Raw genomic sequence first — 20,521 nt, forward strand, 5'->3', positions numbered from 1 at the left:
GATCTGACAACGCTGACGGAAAGACCAGATTTGAGAAGTTCAGAAAAGTACAAACGACCCTCCCCCTCTCCCTAGTTTCCCGGACAAAGCTGATAATCCCCTTGGGCCAAGCTCGCGCTTAAACTTTTACTTGTTCCCACTTCAGGCGGGAGGGAGCCATCGGGTAATCGGGCGGACTCTGGAAAAGCCGATTTACTTTTGTTGGTTTAACGACTGCCCGAACTATCGTCTCCGGCACAAAGACATGGCGTCCGCGGGAACGCGTTGCCCCCCCCCCCTTCGGGCCCACAAACGGCAGGCTTCGGCTTCGCCCACGGGAGGGGCTGGAGGCCCGAGGCCGCCTGTGGGGAGGCCCGAGGCCGCCTGTGGGGAGGCCGAGGCCGCGTGTGGGGAGGCCGAGGCCGCCTGTGGGGAGGCCGAGGCCGGACGCAGGATGCGGAGGGGCTCAGAGGCGCGAAGCCGCGACCCCTCCCCCGCCCCCCCCCCGGGGCCGCCCCCACACTGGGAAGTCTCCTTCCTTTGCCAAGGTCACGGAGGCTCCCGGGCCCGTATTTGCTCAAGGGCCACGGGGCCTACGGGGCCAGATTCGGCCCTTCCGGGGTCTTTCCCCATTCTCATGGTTCCCCTTCGCTAAAGTCCTTCTGGGGTCAGAGCAAGCTCGGCTCCCTGGGCTGGGGGAGGGGGCAGGGAGACAGAGGCGAGGGGTGAGAAACGAGCATGCGCAGAGAAGAGGCGGGGCGGCGGGCGCAGGGATATCGCCGCAGAGGGTGAGACGGTTCCCCCTCCCTTTGTGTCTGGCTCGGCTCGCGCGTGCGGCCTCGGCCGGTTCTAACCGGCTGCAACCGCCCCTGGCCGCCCGCGGGTGCGGCGTGGATTGGCGCAGTGAGTCACTGCGCATGCGTTGCTCTTTTCTTGCCTCCCCCGCCCCCTCTTCTTACTGCGGCCTTTTTCTGCTTTTCATGGGGGAAGGGAAGGAGATGGTGCCCTCGCTCCCTTTTCTGGGGCGTCCTGAGGCCCTTGAGTCCACTTAGTCCAACCCCTAGATTTTACAGGATGGGGAAACTGAGACCCAGGATGTGAAGGGACCCCGAGTCCGGGCAGAAAAAAGGGCGTTTCATGGGGCAAGGGGAGGTTGCGGGGAACCTGCGAGCCCCAAGCCGAGAAGGGGTTCCCTGTCACAGAAAGACCCCGGGCTGGGCAGACAGGGCGCCCCTCCCCCCCAGGTCCCACGCTAGAAAGGGGCGTTTGAGGGGCACAAGTGAGACGAACACAAACCTGTTGGGGGGGAAGGGGGCAGGGCTGGGGACCCTTTCAAGGCCATCCAGCGCTGCCCCTTGGGCTTAGAAGGAAGCCAGGGCCGGCCAGGGTCCGATCCCTCCGCGGCCTGGCCTGAGCCGCATCTCGCAGGCGGCCCCACCCCGTTCTTGCTGCGGGCCTTCTCCCCCAGAGCAGTCCCTGGGGCTGCCCCTTTGCTTGTGTCCTACTGGATTCTCTCTTGGCAGGAAAAGTAAATGGGGCTAAGGGGGGGGCAGCAGCTGCGGTTCTGGGGCCCTTGGGAAATGAGGGGTCCCCCAGCAGTGAAGTACGCAGGTGAGCCAGAGAAGGGGGTCCCGGCTTCCAGTCAGTCCCCCCCAAGCTGAGGCCCAGAGCCTTCCCGCGGGCCCCATTGCTCTCATTCTGCCCCTCCTTCCTTCTCACCGGCCCCGGAATGAACAATAACAAGGACTCTGAGTCCTGCTTTGCTCTGGGCTCATTACGGGAGGAGCAGAAAAGAGCAGCCCCCACTGTAGGGATAAGAGCCAGCTGGAGTCCATGGGCAACTGGCCCTGGCTGACAGTCAGTCTCTGTTCTAGCAGCCGACCGGACACTGGAGCTCAGTTTTCCAGGAGAGCCCAGATCCAGCTGTCCCTGTGCTGCGTGGGGAGAGGCTCAGAAATGTCCTCTGCCACCCAAAGGGCTCCTCCGCCCTGACAGCTGCCTGAAAGGGGCGTCCCTGGCTTGGGGCTTTCTCTGCTGAGGGTAATTTTACCGAGACCCTCAGAGAACGCCGTCCCTGAATCACCATCTTTGTCTTTCTCGCATCGGAATGCTCTCCAGTTGCTCTTCTCGGATTGCATCATGGGTCCCTTCTCAGAATTTCCTTGTCTGAACTAGCCGGACCCAAGCTCCTCATTGCGTTCCTTTATTATATTATATTATATTATTATATCCCTCGCTCCTCAAGGGGGCTTTCAATCATGTTTCAGAAGCTACTTTTTTAAAATTAGTTTTTATTTAGTATCTTTTTTAAAATGTCCTTATAGAATACCCCAGTTAGCCCTTCCCTACTCCTTCCCAGAGCTCATCCCATTTAACAACTAGTATTTTTAAAGACCAAAAAAAGGGGAAAAAAAATCAGGATGGCTGATAATTCATCAGAATGCACTGCACGATCATGGTTGACCTCCAGACTCCTTCAAAGAGCTGAGCAGGCGCCTGCTCTCCCATCTTTCTCATTCCCATCTTTTTTCCCAGTCCATGTTTTTGTCTCATTACAGTTTGGATCCATGGGGCTCTCTGGTTTTTTCCATTTCCATTCACCTCGTCACAAAGAGACTGTCTTAATATTTTCTCGGCTCAGCCGACTTAGGTTCATCCCATCTATCACTTCCCAGAGCCCAGGAAAATTCCGTGACATTGCTAGACCAGTATTCGGTTACCCATTCCTCAGACAATGGGCACCAGAAGCACTACGGAAGCCTTTCCCATTCGCCTTGGGATGGCTTTAGCCTCACAAATCCTCCCTTTTATGCCCACTAAAGTCCATCTCCTCATCCCCCATCACCACGACCTATTTCAGGCTTTGATCTCACTTTTCCCGAACTCTTGTCTTCTATCCTTAATGTCCCCCAGGGCGTTTATAGGGGCCCTTTCAGGGACCCTAGTCCAATCCCAATCAGTTCCTACAAGGTCTGATTCAAAACAAAACAAAACAAAAAAAACAAAACTTTAGTCTCAAAAGTTCAGTTCAATGCTGTCGGGCCCACTTAGGAGTCTACTAAGTCTCTTTACAGAAAGAACTTATGTTTCTACAACACAGACTCGGGAAACTCAGATGAGTTTCTAGCCCTCCCTCTCATTCTTCCTGGCCTCATTCTCCAAGAGGTAAAGAGCTTTTCCAGAATTCAGAAATTGCCCCCACAGGGGAATGGGCCAAGTCCTAAAGCAATGAGCCTCCAAGTGGAGCTTGGAGGACTTGGTGGGTTCGTTTTCCAGAGCATTCGGGGGAAGACATGGGCCCTGTCCCACACTGAGTCTGGATCTGGGGTGGCTGGGAATGTCTGCAAGGATTCGCTCCAGCTCTTAGGCTAAAAAGGAGGCTGAAGGGGGGCTGCGAGTAAGGGCGGCTTTGAGGAGGACCGCGGTGGGGGAGGGGTAGCCCACAGGTGGCCCATCAGGGAGCAGGAAATGGGCCCTGGATGCTGCTGTCTCCTTCCCAAGGCGCAGCTGCAAGTGATGAAAAGTCAAGTGTTCACTGGGCCTGGGCCCCTACAATGGACTCTTTGTGGATGCCCCCGTGTCTGCCAGGACCCGCTTCCACCCTCTGCCCACCTCGGCCCCTTCTCCAGCCCCAGCCCAGAGTTTGGGGAGCCCGTTTCTCTGAAGAACAAGGAGAAGCTTCGAGCTTTTGGGGGCCCGTCTCTCATGTCCTTTGGTTTTGTTCCTGGTCGATCAGCAGAGAAGGGCCCTGGGTGACAGACAGAAGGGAAGGGAGGGGGCATTGCCCTCCTCCATAGACAAGAAGCAGCAGCTACTCTACTACTTCCTTTACAGACAGGGAAACTGAGGCTCAATCCCCCACAGGGCCAAGCCCACCGTGCCTCTGCTTCAGTCCTGCCAGCTCCTAGCTGCCCTGGGGGAAGGGGGGATGAATCAGAGGGCTCTGGAGGTGCTGACTGTCTCCCTGGCAGTGCCCAGAAAGGAACAATGACAGCTAGCTGAGATGGAGCATTTCCTCCATTCTGGCTCCGGGCGGGCTCCCTCCCAGTTCCCCCTCCCAGCTCCCCTCCCACCCAGAACTCTGCGGCCTCTGACACAGCACAAGCCTTCCCCTCCCCCATCTCTGCAGCAGCCTCTGCAGCTCGGAAGCTTTTCTCTGCATGGTGACGCAGGTCCCAAAGCAAGTGGAGAGGCTGAGATCATCCCCAGCTCAGACCAAAAGGGACATCTTGGGAAGGCAAAATCAGCCCCTCCCCCCAGGCCAGTCTCCAGGGAAACTGAGGTCCCTCAAATAGAAAGTGGAAGCTCCCTAGGGAGGGGCAGAGAACAAGGGATTCTGGCTCCCAGACTGAGAGGTCTTGTACCCCCAAAGGGTTCTGGGACCGAGAGCTTGGCCCCCTGGCACTGAGGCTGGGGCATCCAAGGGCAGATGGCAAGGGACTCCAGAAATGTGGCTGGAAAAAGAAATCTTGATTTTCATGGACCTCAAAGTGAAACAGCACATTTCCTTCTGTTATGAAACATTATTAAACATGAAATTGCATTATTCTGAAAATTACAACATTATTCTGAAAAGTCCAGAGGCTTCATCTGCTGTCTGCCAGAGGGGGCCGTGCCCCAGAAAAGATTTAGAACCCCGGGTCTAGGGAGTGGAGAGAATGTCCTCGGAGAGCCGGCCCTGACTCCTAAGGGACTGGCTTTGGCTCTGCCCTCCCCGGGATATTTCCAGAGGGAGCGGCAGTTGGTGTGGGTGCGAAGCCCAGGCCCCTCTGTCCGAACCAAGAGCAACATAGCAATGGACTCCCAGCTGTGGTCAAAGACAAGGACTTTGCCCTTGGGTGGGGCTGTTCTGAGGGTTGATCTGTGTACTCAAGGTTCCCAGGAAGGCCCAGAAGCAGGTGCCCATCATTCCTTGAGGGGCTGCCGGCTAAGGAGCCACAGGACCCCAGGTCCAAGCCACAGGGCCAGGCATTAGGTCCCCGGGCCTCCCTAGGCCACAGACCCAGCATCTGAGGATCTGGCGGCTTCTGGTGAGCTGCAGACCATCCTACATGCTGGAGGAACCCACACACCTGTCCCTCTCCTGGGGCTCCATGAGAACCTTCATCCCCTGCCCAAAACCTTTCCATGGCTCCCTATAGCCCATGGGATAAAATGTTGGCTCCTTGTCAGTCAGGCCCTGGCCTTCCTCCGCTCCAACCGGTCCTTTCAGTTTTATTTTACTTCACTCCCTTCAGGGGCGGGCTACGTGCCCACACCCGACTGAACTCCCTCCCATTCCCCGATTTCTTCCTCTCTCCTCTTGCCAACAGGCCTTTGCCCAGTGCTGGCCCCAGTCCCTTCCCTGCCTCTGGAAATCTTCCTCTAGCTCAGGTGCCCTTTCCCCAAGGAGATGTCCTTCATCCCCTCAGCTGCAGTCGAGCTCTTCCCTCCCACTTCCCAGAAGAATCTGTCTGGACCCCGAGAGTGTGGACATTTGCGTTGTACAGTCCCTATGTAGGCACCTGATTCTCCCTGCCTGACAATAAGCAAAGCCCACCCTTTGCATTTGTGTTCCTTGAATATAGATGACCAAGCAACATTTTAATTGATTTCCATTAATTATATGGATGGTGGTAAACAGTAGGTATTTAATAAATGCTTATGGATGGATGAACAAAAGAATAAATGAATGGGGGGGGGGGGATGGCAGCCAGTGTTCTTCATACACCACGTAGCTCAGTTAAATATTTTAAGATATTTAGCTTGATAAAAATCATGGTTTTCTCTCAGACTCAGTAGACCCCAGACTATACAAAAAGTCGTGAAACCTCTTTTCTGTAAAATTTCAAGGTGGAGCTTGTTGAGATGTGGCTGTCTGGACCCATTTGGGCCCATTTGGGGGTCTGGGGCCTTTCGGGCATCTGTCTGGCCCTATTTGGGCCCATTTGGACCCACGGATAAGTTTGTCAAACCCTAGAATTGCACCGAGGGCTTCCATAGCTGTCCGATGAGATCTCTTGAAAATTTCCTCCTTTGAGTGACCTGAGAGACCCTGATAAGGGGACGGCATTTCCTGGGGCCTGAGTCACCCCGTGAGTAGCCTTCAGCTGACCAGGCCCTGCGGAAGCTCCTGCTCTGCCTCCTGACCTCACTCAGGCTCTGGCCTGGAGCCAGGAGGCCGGAGAAGGGCAGCCTGGGCACAACATCCGCATTCCCGGCCTCCGACCTCCGCGGGCCCACCCTGGATGCTGGACGGAAGGTTCCCATCTCGTCTCTGTGAACCAGTGAGGCCGGTTCACACCAGTGTGAACGCCCCAGCACAGGCTGTCTTCCATGGCCTCCCCGCCACACTGGGCCTTTCTCGCAGGAAGCCAGGCGGGGGAGGCCCACGTTCCCAGCCTTCGGCCCGGTGTGGATTCCAGCCGGGGAGCCCCGAGACAGCTGGAATGTGTAACAAAGCCCCCCTCTGGCCCGGGTCGGGTTTCAGGGGCCGGCGGCGGGGAAGGAGAGGGGGTGAGGGCCCTAGAGGCCGGACAGCCGCCTTCTCCCAGGAAGCGGAGCCGGGGCGTCCTCCCCCATCTTGCCCTTCTCTCAGGGGGTGACTTTCTGGCCTCCTTCCTCTTTCTCAAAGGAACCCCAAACGTCACTAAAACCAGGGGTCCTCCCGGACATGGCGGCCTCAATATAAACATGACTGTGAGCAACAGTGGCCGTGACCCCTGGGCTAGACGGCCCGAGACCCTCCCAGCCCGATCTCCCATTCCGCAGAGGAGGAAACTGAGGCCGGGAGATGGGCAGGTCCTGACCCAGGGTCACGCAGCGGGGAAAGAGGCGCGCCCCTCCCCCACCCTTCCTCATCCATCTGTAAAGCGCCTGGCGCAGGGCCGGGCACACAATAGGCGTCATGTAAAAAGGCTCGCTGCCTCCCTCCCTCCCTCCCTCCCTGCCTTCCTACCCATCCTCCCACTCCTCCGAGTGGAATTTCCCAGAACTCAATAACAAGGCAGCATCTCGCCAGCCGAGGGACCGTCGCCATGGAAACGGGCCACGTGACGGCTCCTGGCCGCGTCCCCAGCTCCCGAGGCAGAGCGGCCGCTCATTGGCTCTCCCGCCCCAGGCCCGCAGAATCCTGGCCGGAGATTGGCCCGGGCTTGTTGCTAGGCTGGAGCCCGACTTTCAGCCTCGGGGAACGCGGGAGGAGAGTGGGTGGTCCCTGGCCGCCTTTCCTTCCTCCCTCCCCGGTTGCCGTGGCAACAGCTCCGGCTCTATTTCTGGCCCGGGAGAGAACGTCTCCCTTTCTTTTCTACCTTCCAAAGCGAGGTGGGGGCAGGGCAGCCTTGCGGAGACCTCGGAGCGGGCGGGAGCCCGGGGGCATCCTTTGTGACAGAAAGGGAAACTGAGGACGGGGGCAGGACTAGATGAAAAAATTGATTTATTGTTAAAAAATAAAAAAACAGAGTCTGTCCCTGAGGAAAAGCAGCCACTTCCAATAACACATACACGTGCATCTACACATGTGGGAGCATATAGGTGCCTATGCGTGGGTGTGTAAGCGCGTGTCCGTGGGGGGATGGTTTCACCAGCAGATGTGCGTGTGTGTGTAGGTGTGCATAGATACATGTGGCTACGGACGCATCCGGAGATGGGCTACATGGGAACCCCTGGCCATGAAGGGGAGCACAGGGGGCTGGGAAATGCCTCTGGGAAGGATTTGATTCTTTTAAAAACAACTTTCCCAAGTACAAGGAAAGAGCGTTTTCAGCTTGGACTTTTGCAGGACTTTGTGTTCCCAAGTGTTCCCCCTCTCCCTCCCTCCCTCCCTCCCTCTTCTCCCAGGCTGATGCGGGGAAATTGGTGCAATGCTTCCTACAGATTCCCTCTCTGTCATGTTGGACAAGAAAAATCCGACCAAAGGGGAAAAACCATGAAAAATACCTAAAGAGGGTGAAGCGGCTCTGCTCCCACCCGTCGGTGGGGGATTCGAGTCTCCAGGGAGGCCGGGAGGCGGAAGGCAGAGGCTGGACAAGGTCACGGAGACAGGGACAAGGCTTCGAGGGGATTGTGGGGGGGGCTGTAGGCTGGGGTGGGAGATTGGGAACGAGGGGAGCCAGATTGGGAAGGAAGGGCGTTAATCACCCACTAGAGGGTTTGTTCTTGGGGCCAAAGGGAGACCCGGGAGTTGGTTTACCCCGTAGGAGGGGGATTTGGGTTGGGGGGAGGGTGTTTTGACTGATTGAATGAATGAGAGAATAAAGCATCTACTAAGCCCTACTAAGCGCTAAGTACTGTGGCTCATATTCTATGGGAGAGACAGGTTTTATCCTCAAACCCCCAGGAAGGGTCCCAGAGGGCATCAGCCAGGCCAGGGGGGAGGCTGCTCCTTCTGATCAGACCTTGAAGGAGAACCTCTTGGCAGGGCCAAGGGTGAGCCCTCCCCTCCGGCCTCTCCGCTGGCCCGAGGGGCTGCCATTTACTCTCAGGGCCCTGGGATCAGGGCTTTGCCTCCATCAGGCAATGGGCTCCGGGTCGGGCTTGCCTGGAACCTGTTGCCTCTTGTCTCTGGCTCAGGGTCACAGATAGGGCTGGGGCTGAGCTGGAAGGAGGCCCAGTGGTCTGGGCCCATTGACCGCAGTTGGGCCACAGTTGTGGCCAGAATAAGGAGGCTGGGCCCCCTCTGGACACTGACTCCTCCCCTCAGACGGAGGGGAGCCAGATGACAGTATCCAAGGTGAGGAGGAAGACGGAGGGAAGACCTTCAGCCTTGGGGGTAAAGGGGTCACTGGGAACTTTGGCCAGGCTGGGGACGAGGTCAGAAGCCAGACTAGGAGAGGAAAGCTGAAGGAAAGGGCAGAGAGAGAAAAGAGACCCCCGAAATGCCCCGAGGGGCCCGAGCTACCCATTGAGGGCCAAGGCAGAGGCCACTTGTGGGCTAGCTGAGAGGAGGTGGTAATGCAGTAGATGAATGAACCATTAATCCATTCAGTGAATGAGGGAGTTTCATCAAGTACTTACTGTGTGCCCAGCACTGTGCTAAGTATGAGACACTAATACACCTCGGGCCCTGCCCCTACTTTCAAAAGGGGAAAACAATCCCAGGAGGCGATCTGGGAGCTGAAGAGAGACCTGCCCCATCCAGGAACAATGCCGGCTGATTTCATCAGGGTCCTTAAGGACCCAGCAAGGGCAGGCCTTTGGTGAATCCTCCCTGAGTTGCATTGCCCAATATTATCTATTTCTGGACTCCTCCCTCTGGGCTAGCTGGCCAGAGTGGGCCAGAAGAGATTGTTTTCTGGCCTGGAGGCCCAAACCCTCTGGTAGCTGTGGCCTCCTTGTCACAATCATGTTTGTTGTTGTTGTTGTTGTTGTTGTTGTTTTATTTTCAAAATATGTGCAAAGATAACTTTTTCAACATTAACCCCTGCAAAACCTTGTGTCCCAAATTTTCCCCACCTTCCCCCACCAAATGGCAAGTAATCTAATATATGTTAAACAAGGTAAAAGTCTGTTAAATCCAATATATGTTTATTTATACACTTCTCATTGTACAAGAAAAAAATCAGATCACAAAGAAAGAAAATGAGAAAGAAAACAAAATGCAAGCCAACAACAAGAGTGGAAATGCCATGTTGTGGTCCACACTCAGTTCCCACAGTCCTCTCTGGGTCGGGATGGCTCTCTCCATCACAAGATTACACAATCACATTTTAAGGTCTTAAGGGTAAAATATACAGGACGAGGAAGGAAGCCAATGATATTGAAATACAGGGAACAATACATTTCAAGAACCAGGTCAGGGTCCCCTAATTAAGAAGCGCTGGTGTCCCGGCTCTGTCCCAGAAGGCCAAGGGGCAAAGGGGTTGGACTTGGGGACGGTGTGGCCCCCAGGAAGACCCAGTTATTCCCCTTTTGAGGCAGCCAGAGTCCCTGGCTCACGTGGTCCCATCCGAAGGGCAGAGGCCCTGGAGAACAAGGCCTGGAACTAGGGCAGTGCCCCGCCTCGGCTTGGGCATACCCTCCCCCCTTCTCTGAGTCTCCCGGCCACCTCCCCAATGATTAGCTGGGAAGACTCAGGAGAAAGAGACCTGAGTAAGAAAAACAAAATCCAAACAACCTCTCCCATAAACAAACGCTCCCCAGGGACCCTCCCTCCCCACCCAGGCCCAGCCCTAGCCTCTTTCAAGATGGGGCCAGGGCCTCCTCCCTGACTCAAGGCTGCCCTGGAGGCTGATTTTTCCCTGATTTCACCTGAAAAGGTTAGGGAGGGACACTGTCCCCGTCCCCAGCTCCCTCCCCTCCTCCCCTCTCCAGGAGGGCCTGAAGGGAGAGGAGGATGAAAGGATCAGAAAGGAAAGATGAGCTCATCCAATTAGTGTTTACAGCCAGTTTCTGAGACCCAGTCACACAAAGATAAATAAGGATCAGGAGATCCTGAGCTGGCCAGGAGGGCTGGGCAGTACAGATCATCCAGACCAACCCTCAGATTTTACTGAGGGGAAACTGAGGCCCAGGAACATTTCCCATGGCCTTTCTTCACCCAGAAGGCAGCTCTCCCTAGCTGGCCGCGGACTATGTTTCATTTCCATCCTGCCATTGGTTAACTGGCCTGGACCCCTTCATCCTGGAAGCCCCCTCCCCGACTAGAGAGCACGTAGTTCTGAGCCAGACCCAGCAGCTACACAAGAAGGAAACAGCCCCAGTTCTGTTTTGTTCTCTCTTGTGAAGCCAGGTTTTGCTGGTCAGGGTCCAGGCTTGGGCACCTGGGCAGCTGTGGGCATTTTGTTCAGCTCAATCTTGCCTCTAGACCAATAGCATATAAGGAGCAGTAGATGCTGTTCTCAAATACTCCCCTCTCTCTGAGGAGACATCTGGGCCAGCCTCGGGTTCCTTCTCCCGCTCCCCTCGAGATTCCCAAGCGGCCCCTTGGTGGATGACCTTAATAATCATCCCTGCCTGGCATCCGGTGTCCCCTTTTAGGGAAGGGGAGCATGAGGCTCCGGAGGTGGGTAGGAACCGAAGGCAAACCGGAGAGCGAGAGGAGAGGTCTGGGCACCGGAGGGAATCCCAGGTGGCTCCAGAAATGGGCAGGATTTCAGTGAGGGAGGACGGGGCTAGGAAGAGGAGCAAGGATGTAATCCAGGCAGAAGAAACATAAAGGGCCAGGAAAGGAGAAGCCGGAAACTATCGGGCACAGTGGGAAAACTGTCCAGCTGAAGGGTAGGATGAAGGGAATGAGGTGGCCATGACACTGTATCAAGGCCAAGAACACAGCAGAACTTCTCAAATGAGGCTCATGATCACTCCCAGGAACTGGGCCTGATCATCCACACCCGAAAAACAAAATGGATGCGGACTATGTTAGGAAGGGGATGAGCCAGCCCTAGAATTGGTCAAATGATAAGAACAGACAATTTTCAGATGAAATATTGAAAACCACTTGTAGTCATAAGAAAAGGTGCTCTAAGTCACTATTGAGCGGAGAAATGCATCGGGTCGGTTAACACAACAGGAAAAGATAATGATGGATGTTGGAGGGAATGTGGGAAAACTGGGTGACTAATACATTGCCAGTGGAGTTGTAAACTGAGTCAACAATTCTGGAGAGCAATTGGGAACTATACTCAAATGGCTCTCAAACTGTGCACGTCCTTTGTGTCATCAGTGGTTTTACTGTAGGGCTTATATCCCCAAGAGATCTAAAGGAGGGGAAAAGGACCCACATGTGCAAAAATGTTTGTGGTGGCAAGAAACTGGAAACTGAGTGGGTGCCCATCAATTGGAGAATGGTTGGGTAAATTGTGACATATGAATATTATGGAATATTCTTGTTCTATAAGAAACGACCAACACAGGATGTTTTCAGAGAGGCCTGGAGAGACTGACAGGAACTGATGCTGAGTGAAGTGAGCAGAACCAGATCATTGTACCCAGCACAGCAGGATGATGTGATGATCAATTCTGATGGACGTGGCTCTTTTTAACAGTGACATGATTCAGGCCAGTTCCAATGGTCTGGTGATAAATAGAGCCATCTATACCCAGAGAGACACTGCAGGGACTGAGTTTGGATCACAACATAGTATTTTTACTTTTTTTTAATTGTTATCTGCTTTCATTTTGTTTTCTTTTTCATTTTGTTCCTTTTTGGTCTCATTTTTCTTGTGCAGCATGATAATTGTGGAAATATGTATAGAAGAATTTCTCATGTTTAACATATATTGGATTATTTGCCATCTAGGGAAGGGTTAGGGGAAGGGAGGGAAAAAAATTGGAACACAAAATTTTGCAAGAGTAAATGATGAAAAGTCTGATTCTTTTTGTATATATATATTGTATTTAACTTATACTTTAACATATTTTACATGTATTAGTCAACCTGGGGGAGGGGATGGGGGGAAGGAGGGGAAAAGTTGGAACAAAAGGTTTTGCAATTGTCAGTGCTGAAAAATTATCCATGCATATATTTTGTAAATAAAGAGCTATTATAAAAAGAAAAAAGAAAAAAAAAGAGTAAATGATGAAAATTATCTATGCAGCCGTTTTGAACATAAAAGACTTGAATAATAAAAAGGGGGTGTGCTGCTTGTGAAATAGGTCACTGGCTTGCCTCCAATTATGCCAAAACTTCAGAGCAAAAAGACATTTCTGTTTTTATTGCTTTGGAAGAGTTCAAAAGAAAGAACAGAACATGACCGAGACTTCATATAGTTTATAGCAACATGACTGGGTGCAGAGCTGAGGCTTCTTATGATTGATTGGAAGTTTGGCAGTAGTGTTCAGCAGGAACCTCCTCCTTCACTTCTGAGAGTCCAAGGGCATAAACACCAACCAGAAATCCTTGAAGGAAAGATTGGTGGTTTAAAGGCATTAGACCTGGTGAGTTCATACTCATCCCCTACGGTGAGTTAAGTTCCTTGAGGCAAGAATAGAGAAGATGAGATAGATTTCTAAAAGTGACCCATCATGAGCCAGCTGAATACTAAGCACAATTATTGACAAAGAATCCTGACTGATGGTGTTACAGAACAAAAGCAATTATAGGACAAGATGAAATACTTCTAAACAGGATCTATAGGAAAATAGTACAGAATTATAATCATGATTTTAATTTCTCCCTTTGTTCAAAACTGTTGAAAAGATTAACTAATGCAAATTTTTCTTTTAATTGCAATGTTGATTAATTACAGTGCAAACCATAATAACGTCTGAAATCATAAAATAAATTCTAAAAGGAGATTTGCATGTCTCCTCCCAACTGAGAAAACTGCAAACATCGATAACTGTGAACTAAAAGGCCCAAATTATAGAATGATGATCAACATTAATTATCTTCTTGTATCCCACACCCAGTGAGCTTTGGGTTCTCCATCTGGGTTTGCATTCCTGCAGAAGCTTGTTCACTGAAAGACTACAAGGACTCACACTTGAGTATCCATTCCTAATAAACTGCCTTGACTTGTAATTCACTGAAGGCTGGTTTTCCTTTTCAGTACATTATTCACAATCTCCTCAATCCAGTCTTCTTTAGGTGATGATGATCCATGGGTATCATGAAAAAATTCACAAACACATTTGAACAGGATTAAAACACCCATAATTAAATAGACACAAGTCAGGGCCAGAACAAAGGCTGCCCGTTCTTCTTGTCTTTTTTCTTTCATGTTTCTGCTACAAGCATATACATCTAGAATCCATCATTTAGGAGTCAAAACTCATGGTCTGGAAGACAGAAACTGTAGATGTTTCAGACGCTGCCTGATGGTTAACCTGTTGCCCCCTGTCCCTTTTTTTCTTTATTTTCTCTGGAGAGTTCCTCAAAGATTCTTATAAAAAACAGGCCACACTTCAGTTTCCCCATCTGAATACTTATCTAACAACAACAAAATAAGAACAGTAATAATAATTGGATTTCAGGTAGCATTAAGCACTATTCTAAGTACTTTGCATTTGATTTGGTGTTAGTTGCTTTTATTTCCAAATTGAGAAGCTGTTTGTAACTTGGGAGGATCAGATGACCAAAGCCCTTTCTGAGATTTTTATATAAACCTCATGGAGGCAAATTCTGGCCTCAGATAACTTACATTCTAATAAGGAATTCAAAACATAAAAAAGGCTCTAGAAGAAGGAGTGGGGAGGGTGGCCAATGTGAGCCAAACAGTTATGGAGAAAGGGAAAAAATCTAGAGTTAGATTTGTTGATGAAGAAAGTTGAGTTCTATAGAAATGGTCCCACAGGTCACAAATAACAGAAGAAGGATGTGAATCGAGGGATTCTCATTATAAACACTTTATATCTTCTCATCATGCTTTTAAATTATTAGCTATCTCAGCTAAACTTTCTTTTAATAATTTTATAAAATTTTTAATTTTAAAAATAATTTTAATAATTTTATAAAAAAGAAAAATCATATTTATATTGGTTGCCTCAGAAAGGATCATGAAATTACTAAGTTTCAGAGTTGGAATTAGCACATAGTGCTTCCAATTTCAAGAATCTTTGCATTGAAGATTTCTTCATAAAAAAAAAAAATTGTTATTGTTGGATTGGATCTATTCTTCCCTTCTGCAACTACTATCCATCCCCTTAATTTGTTGTATTCAATTTTGTGTGTGTGTGTGTGTGTGTGTGTGTGTGTGTGTGTGTATGTGTGTGTATGAGTGAGAGAGAGAGAGAGAAACAGAGAAAAAGAAAGAGAATGAAGAGAGAAATTGCAAGAGGAAGCTTTGAAAACTTATATATTTGATAAGTTATATGGACACATGAGAATATAAAATATTTTAACAATGTTGTCTTTATACAGAAAGTCATAATCAGTGACTAAAGTAAAGAAATGAATATGGGAAAAGATTCTTTTTAGTTAAAATCCAGAACAAAGCTTGAAAATTCAGGCCAGATAAAAAAAAAAACCAACACTCCTCAGCTGTTCTTCCTTATCTCCATCCTCCAAGGATATTGTTTAAATTTCACATCCCTTTATTCTTGGTAATAGTTTCTCAAGTAGCTCTCAAATGTATTTTTAAAAAATTATTTTAATTCATAATCATTATTAATTAGTAATTTTTGATAGGTGTATCATCACCAATCAATAAAAATAGAGGCTGATATTTTCTACGGGGAACAAATTTCAAGCCTTTGGTGACACTCTTGAGATTGCATGAAGTCAACACTACTTGTCTTATTACTGAAATGATAATCACATCTCTAAGGGAAGAGAATCTTGAATCTGTAACTAATGTATGAATGCAGTTCTTGAGTAGATCGCATCTGTAACGAGTATAAAACTTTCTAAATGTTCACTTTTCCTTTTCTTTCTTTAAACAAAGATTATTGTATTTCCTGGAGGTATCATTTTGCTTTCTGAGCACTAAACAGCTGGCTACAACCTTTCCCCTGCTTTGGTTTTCCCTACTTTGAAAGAGATTCGTATTGGAATAGAATCTTTATATGATACTGCTCATTGGCTATGTAGCCTTCTCTGAAAGGGCTGATTATTGGGCCCAATTTCTACTTAAAGAAAGATATTCTTGGATTGGAAAGTTGTTAAGGGACAGGTCAATTCTCCGAGATCCTCCACAGCTGTGGATCATACAGATGAAGGAGTCGCAGGCAGCCTTTGCTGACACAGGTGTTGCAGATTGGGCATGAAATAAATTGGAGGCAGAGGGAGGAGGAAAGAGGTCAGATGAGGCAGCGGTCTCTGGGTCAGAGAACAGTAACTGTCCCAATCTCCATGTTGGATCTCCAGCAGCCACTGTCAGGTGACTCCCATATTCCAACAGAAAGTCGCTTCTTAGTGAGGGATACCCTAACTAGTTTCAAATAACATGTGGTTTTCTTTTCAGTTATTCTCTGAAATTATTGACTTCTAGTTAGGAGATTGAATGAATGGACGAGGTTCTACCTTGTTTCTCATGAAACCATAATTACAATTTCTCCAAAAATTTAGAAATGAGAAGACTTCAACTTTCCTGAGGTCCCAGAGTGATGGAAATGAAAGCAGCACATTGGATGGAATTGCAAAGGTAAAGGTTTTTATTCCTATTGGGCCTCCCTGCTTCGGTTTGTGTGGAATAGTGAGATCAGGTGTGCATTTAAGATTTGGGATGGAAACTGTTAAATTGTGCAATTATTGCTGTTATGGATGTATGGGAACCTTATATGTGGGATGGTTATTTGATCCTTTAGCTTAGAAATCCCTTACTCTGTTGCAATTCCTCTGGCAGACTGTTCTCGGATTGCCTGTTTTTAGGAAATCTCCAAGAATATAGACGCCCATCTTGGGCCTGGCAGTCTCCAGCCCTGTCACCCCAGTTTCTTAATTGATATCTTGGCATTCTTGTAGGACACTGCAGTTTGGAGAGCAAGCCTCTATGTTCGGTGTTTGCCTGCCTTCATGGTCCAACTGTGCATATTCTGCTCAGAAATCCTTTCTGGATCCTAGTAGCAGCTCCTGTTCCATCAGAGGGGACAGGTAGAAGTACTCCGGGCCCCACTCTTTCTGTTCTTTGGAATCCCTGACAGACTTGGGGTGCCCCTCCTCGCATGGGGCTGTTGAGCCCTGCGACTCCCTATATAAGCAGAAGCTGAGTTAAGTGCACAAATGACTGTGGACCACACCTGTCAGATTGGCTAAGATGACAGGAAAAAATAATGATGATTGTTGGAGGGGATGTGGGAAAACTGGGACATTGATGCATTATTGGTGGAGTTGTGAACTAATCCATCCATTTTGGAGAGTAGTTTGGAACTATGCTCAAAAAGTTATCAAACTGTGCATACCCTTTGATCCAGCAGTGTTACTACTGGGATTATATCCCAAAGAGACTTTAAAGAAGGGAAAGGGACCTGTATGTGCAAGAATGTTTGTGGCAGCCCTGTTTGTAGTGGCCAGAAACTGGAAACTGAATGGATGTCCATCAGTTGGGGAATGGCTGAAGAAATTGTATATGTGAATATTATGGAATATTCTTGTTCTGTAAGAAATGACCAGCAGGAGGATTTCAGAGAGGCCTGCAGAGACTTACACGAACTGATGCTGAGTGAAATGAGCAGGACCAGGAGATCATTCTATACTTCAACAACAATACTAGATGATGACCAGTTCTGATGGACCAGGCCATCCTCAGCAACGAGATCAACCAAATCATTTCTAATGGAGCAGTAATGAACTGAACCAGCTACGCCCAGAGAAAGAACTCTGGGAGATGACTAAAAACAATTACATTGAATTCCCAGTCCTATATTTATGCCCACCTGCATTTTTGATTTCCTTCACAAGCTAATTGTACAATATTTCAGAGTCTGATTCTTTTTGTACAGCAAAATAACGTTTTGGTCATGTATACTTATTGTGTATCTAATTTATATTTTAATATATTTAACATCTACTGGTCATCCTGCCATCTAGGGGAGGGGGGTGGGGGGCAAGAGGTGAAAAATTGGAACAAGAGGTTTGGCAATTATTAATGCTGTAAAGTTACCCATACATATAACTGTAAATAAAAGGCTATAAAATAAAATAAAAGGCTATTAAATTAAAAAAAAAAAATGACTGTGGACCCCCTAACACAGTGAACTGTCCATCTCAAACTGGATTCTCTGCCTGAGATGAGGGCCTTTGTACTGCTGATAATTCTGGGGTTGTCAGGAAGAGACTTGCCCTTGCCATAAGTCCGTGCATTTTCTTATGTGTGTTTTTTTTTTTTTATTTTTGATATTTTTGATTTATTTGCTTCATATTGGGTTGGTCAAAATTATAGTGCTGACACCTCCCAGGTATGTGGGGGAGGTAATTTGAATTATTAATATTATGTTGAGTTAGTTAATTCAAGTTATTATCAAATTAATATTATCATTAATATTAATTAGCCAAATTCAGAAGGTGAGTGTAATGTTGTGTCTCAGTTTCCCTAGATTGTCATCTTTGTCAATTTACTTTGTATTATGTCTGCCAAATGCCAATCTGTTGGGTGATAACTGTTTCCAAGAGAGTTGGTGGAAGCAATTTTTATGGTATGGACTTATTGCAATCAATGGTATTATCCTGTTGCCACTGTGTCTGCCCTGTATAATTACCTTAGTAACCAGAATAGTTCAATGGTCCCTATCGAAATATAGCACACAGAAGACGCTATGAAAATGATGATTCTTCAGAGAAAAGGCTGGGATGTATTAGAGAGGGATGATCTCGATGGTGAACTTGATAAACGATGTATAGATAGGTTAACTGACTTTTGAACTTAACTGACTTTGTAAGTTCATAGAAATATGACAACATCATTATTTATTGCAAGAGGGAAACTGTGGAATAGAGAGAGATAAAGTGAAGAACTTACAGGAAGATGTGAATTCTTTTTCTGTATCTTATTTTCTCTATTTCTGTGTTTCCCCTCTGACCTGGATCACATGTGCAGGCCCAGATTTATTTGGGCCTCGGCCAACTAGAAACATATTTACTTAACCTGAGCTGATGCATTTATCGGTATTTGACATCTATCGATATGGAGTCTGAGCTTGACCACTGTCTGCTTGATTAGAAGCAGGCTCAAATGGGCTTGAGCCTTGGCCACGATATCTGAAGCCTGATGGTCTGATTTTCTGTTTCTTAGAAATCAGAGAATTTTGGGAAAAGAAAAACCTTCCCTTCCAATCTCTCCAGATAGCAACAACCAATTAGATGCCTCCCCCTGCCCTTCTCAATGCTCTTACTTGTGATGTAATCTTTTGTATAAGAGTTGTGTATCTTTGATAGTTCTTTAGCCCTCCAACACAAGCTTTCCTTTATCTTGCCAGAGAAGGGTTCATTCTCTGGAGTTTTTAATTAACAATCTTTCTCCTTTCTACCGAGTGATCTGAGTAGCCATTTTGGGTGAGGGTCTTGTACTTGCTCACAGGTTGATGCCTCGTAATCTTTTGGAGTAGTGGTATTTTCCTGTAAAATCTCTTCTCTTGTGTGATGCTACTTTCAATTTTACAAACTCAAATTGTATTCAAAGTAAATGAGACAGAATTATAGAAATCAGCCTGTGTCATATGAGCAGTGATTATTGACCTCCAGCTTCCTGGGAGAAAGCCTGGTCATAAGTTGTCTTTTGAACTTGATTTATTAATGCTTTATGGGGGTCCTGTTTTGGTGGCTCTAGTCTATATCAAAGACTAGATTAAGGTTAAAGTAACCATTGCAAACAGACTCTGGTACAGTCCGAGGTTAAATTGGACCACAAGCAAGTAAAAGAGTAAGCCCATCCCTGAAAGTTGCATTGACATTTTTACTGAAATTTTGTGGCCAGTACAATCTAGAAATTATTAACCTTTTATCCATTATACATAGTTTAAGACAACTATGGATAATTTAATTTGACATTAGAAAGGTATCGGTCTTTACAATTGGATAAATTGATCTCTTTACAGGTTTATTTTTAAAAGAAAGACAGCTCCCCCAAAAAATTGATGGTTCATTTAGAAACAATTTTTTTTATGATATTTTTCTGTTTTTACTATTATTGTTTCGTGTGTGTGTGTGTGTTGAGGGACTCTAAATTCCAACAGTATTGTTGAACTTGGTGGTTTTAAACCCTTAGAAAAGATTTTCTGCCATCCCATTCTAGGGAGTGTGCAAGATATTAAGGTTATGTTTCTTTTTATGCTTTTCTTTGATTATAATGAGACAGATTTTTGGATTCGTATTGTTGATAGACTTTCTGTTAACTGAAATTTGATCACCCAAAGACAAAGTTGCAAAGAAAGAGAATTTGTCAGATGAAAGTTTGGAATATTTCAAGATATCTCTATTTCTAGTTTCATCGGGGGAGTATGTAGGTAGAGAGGGGAGGAGAGCAGAAAATAGATGATAGATCATACAGACAGACAAGATTTTCTAGAGAGAGAGAGAGAGATAGAAATGGGTAAAGACAGAGAGAGAAAAAGGAGAAAAACAAAGAAATACTAGATACAGAGACAGAGATAGAAACAGAAACAAATGTACAGAGTGAGAGCCATTTTCAATGTCAGATATATGACCTTGGGGAATTATGTCAATTTTTTGTGATTCACTTATTGTCTATTCAATGTAAATGTTCTAATTATAATTCAGAAGGCTTAGTATGTTTATAAATTGAAACATTTTAATATTTAATTCAATACTTCTCGTTCCTAGTAGTTCAAAAAATGAAAACAGTGTAAGCTGTTTACAAATAGACACCCAGATTGTCTCCCTGTTATTTCCTCATTCTTCCTTGCTTCTTTTTTCTAAGAATTAATATTTCACATAAGTATTTACAAGAGTATAGTTATCTTTACACATATTAATGTAAAATTAAATATGCTACTATTTCCAAAATTCTGATACTTTATACATAAAAACTATTTCCTGTCCTAAAATTGAAGGGTACGTTATTCTAATTATTCAAAAGAAATATAGTCATTGATCAAGTAACGTATATTGTAAGTATGAGGGAGAGAGCAAAACTTTTTATATTTTAAGATCAAAGCTATTTTATTTTCCCCATCGCAATTATTTTAATAACAATTGAAAATGTTACAGCATTAAGACTAATTATCCTAC

At 47.3% G+C, this 20,521-nt stretch overlaps 1 long non-coding RNA gene across 1 annotated transcript; it reads left to right on the forward strand.

Annotated features, from left to right (window-relative positions):
• Positions 1 to 407: 407 nt before the first annotated feature.
• Positions 408 to 3,667, forward strand: LOC116419825. Its single transcript, XR_004230134.1, has 2 exons — positions 408 to 882; positions 1,854 to 3,667. It is a non-coding gene; the product is annotated as an uncharacterized LOC116419825 (long non-coding RNA).
• Positions 3,668 to 20,521: the final 16,854 nt, after the last annotated feature.

Source organism: Sarcophilus harrisii, chromosome 6 (assembly GCF_902635505.1).
Source record: "Sarcophilus harrisii chromosome 6, mSarHar1.11, whole genome shotgun sequence".
Lineage (NCBI taxonomy): Eukaryota > Metazoa > Chordata > Mammalia > Dasyuromorphia > Dasyuridae > Sarcophilus > Sarcophilus harrisii.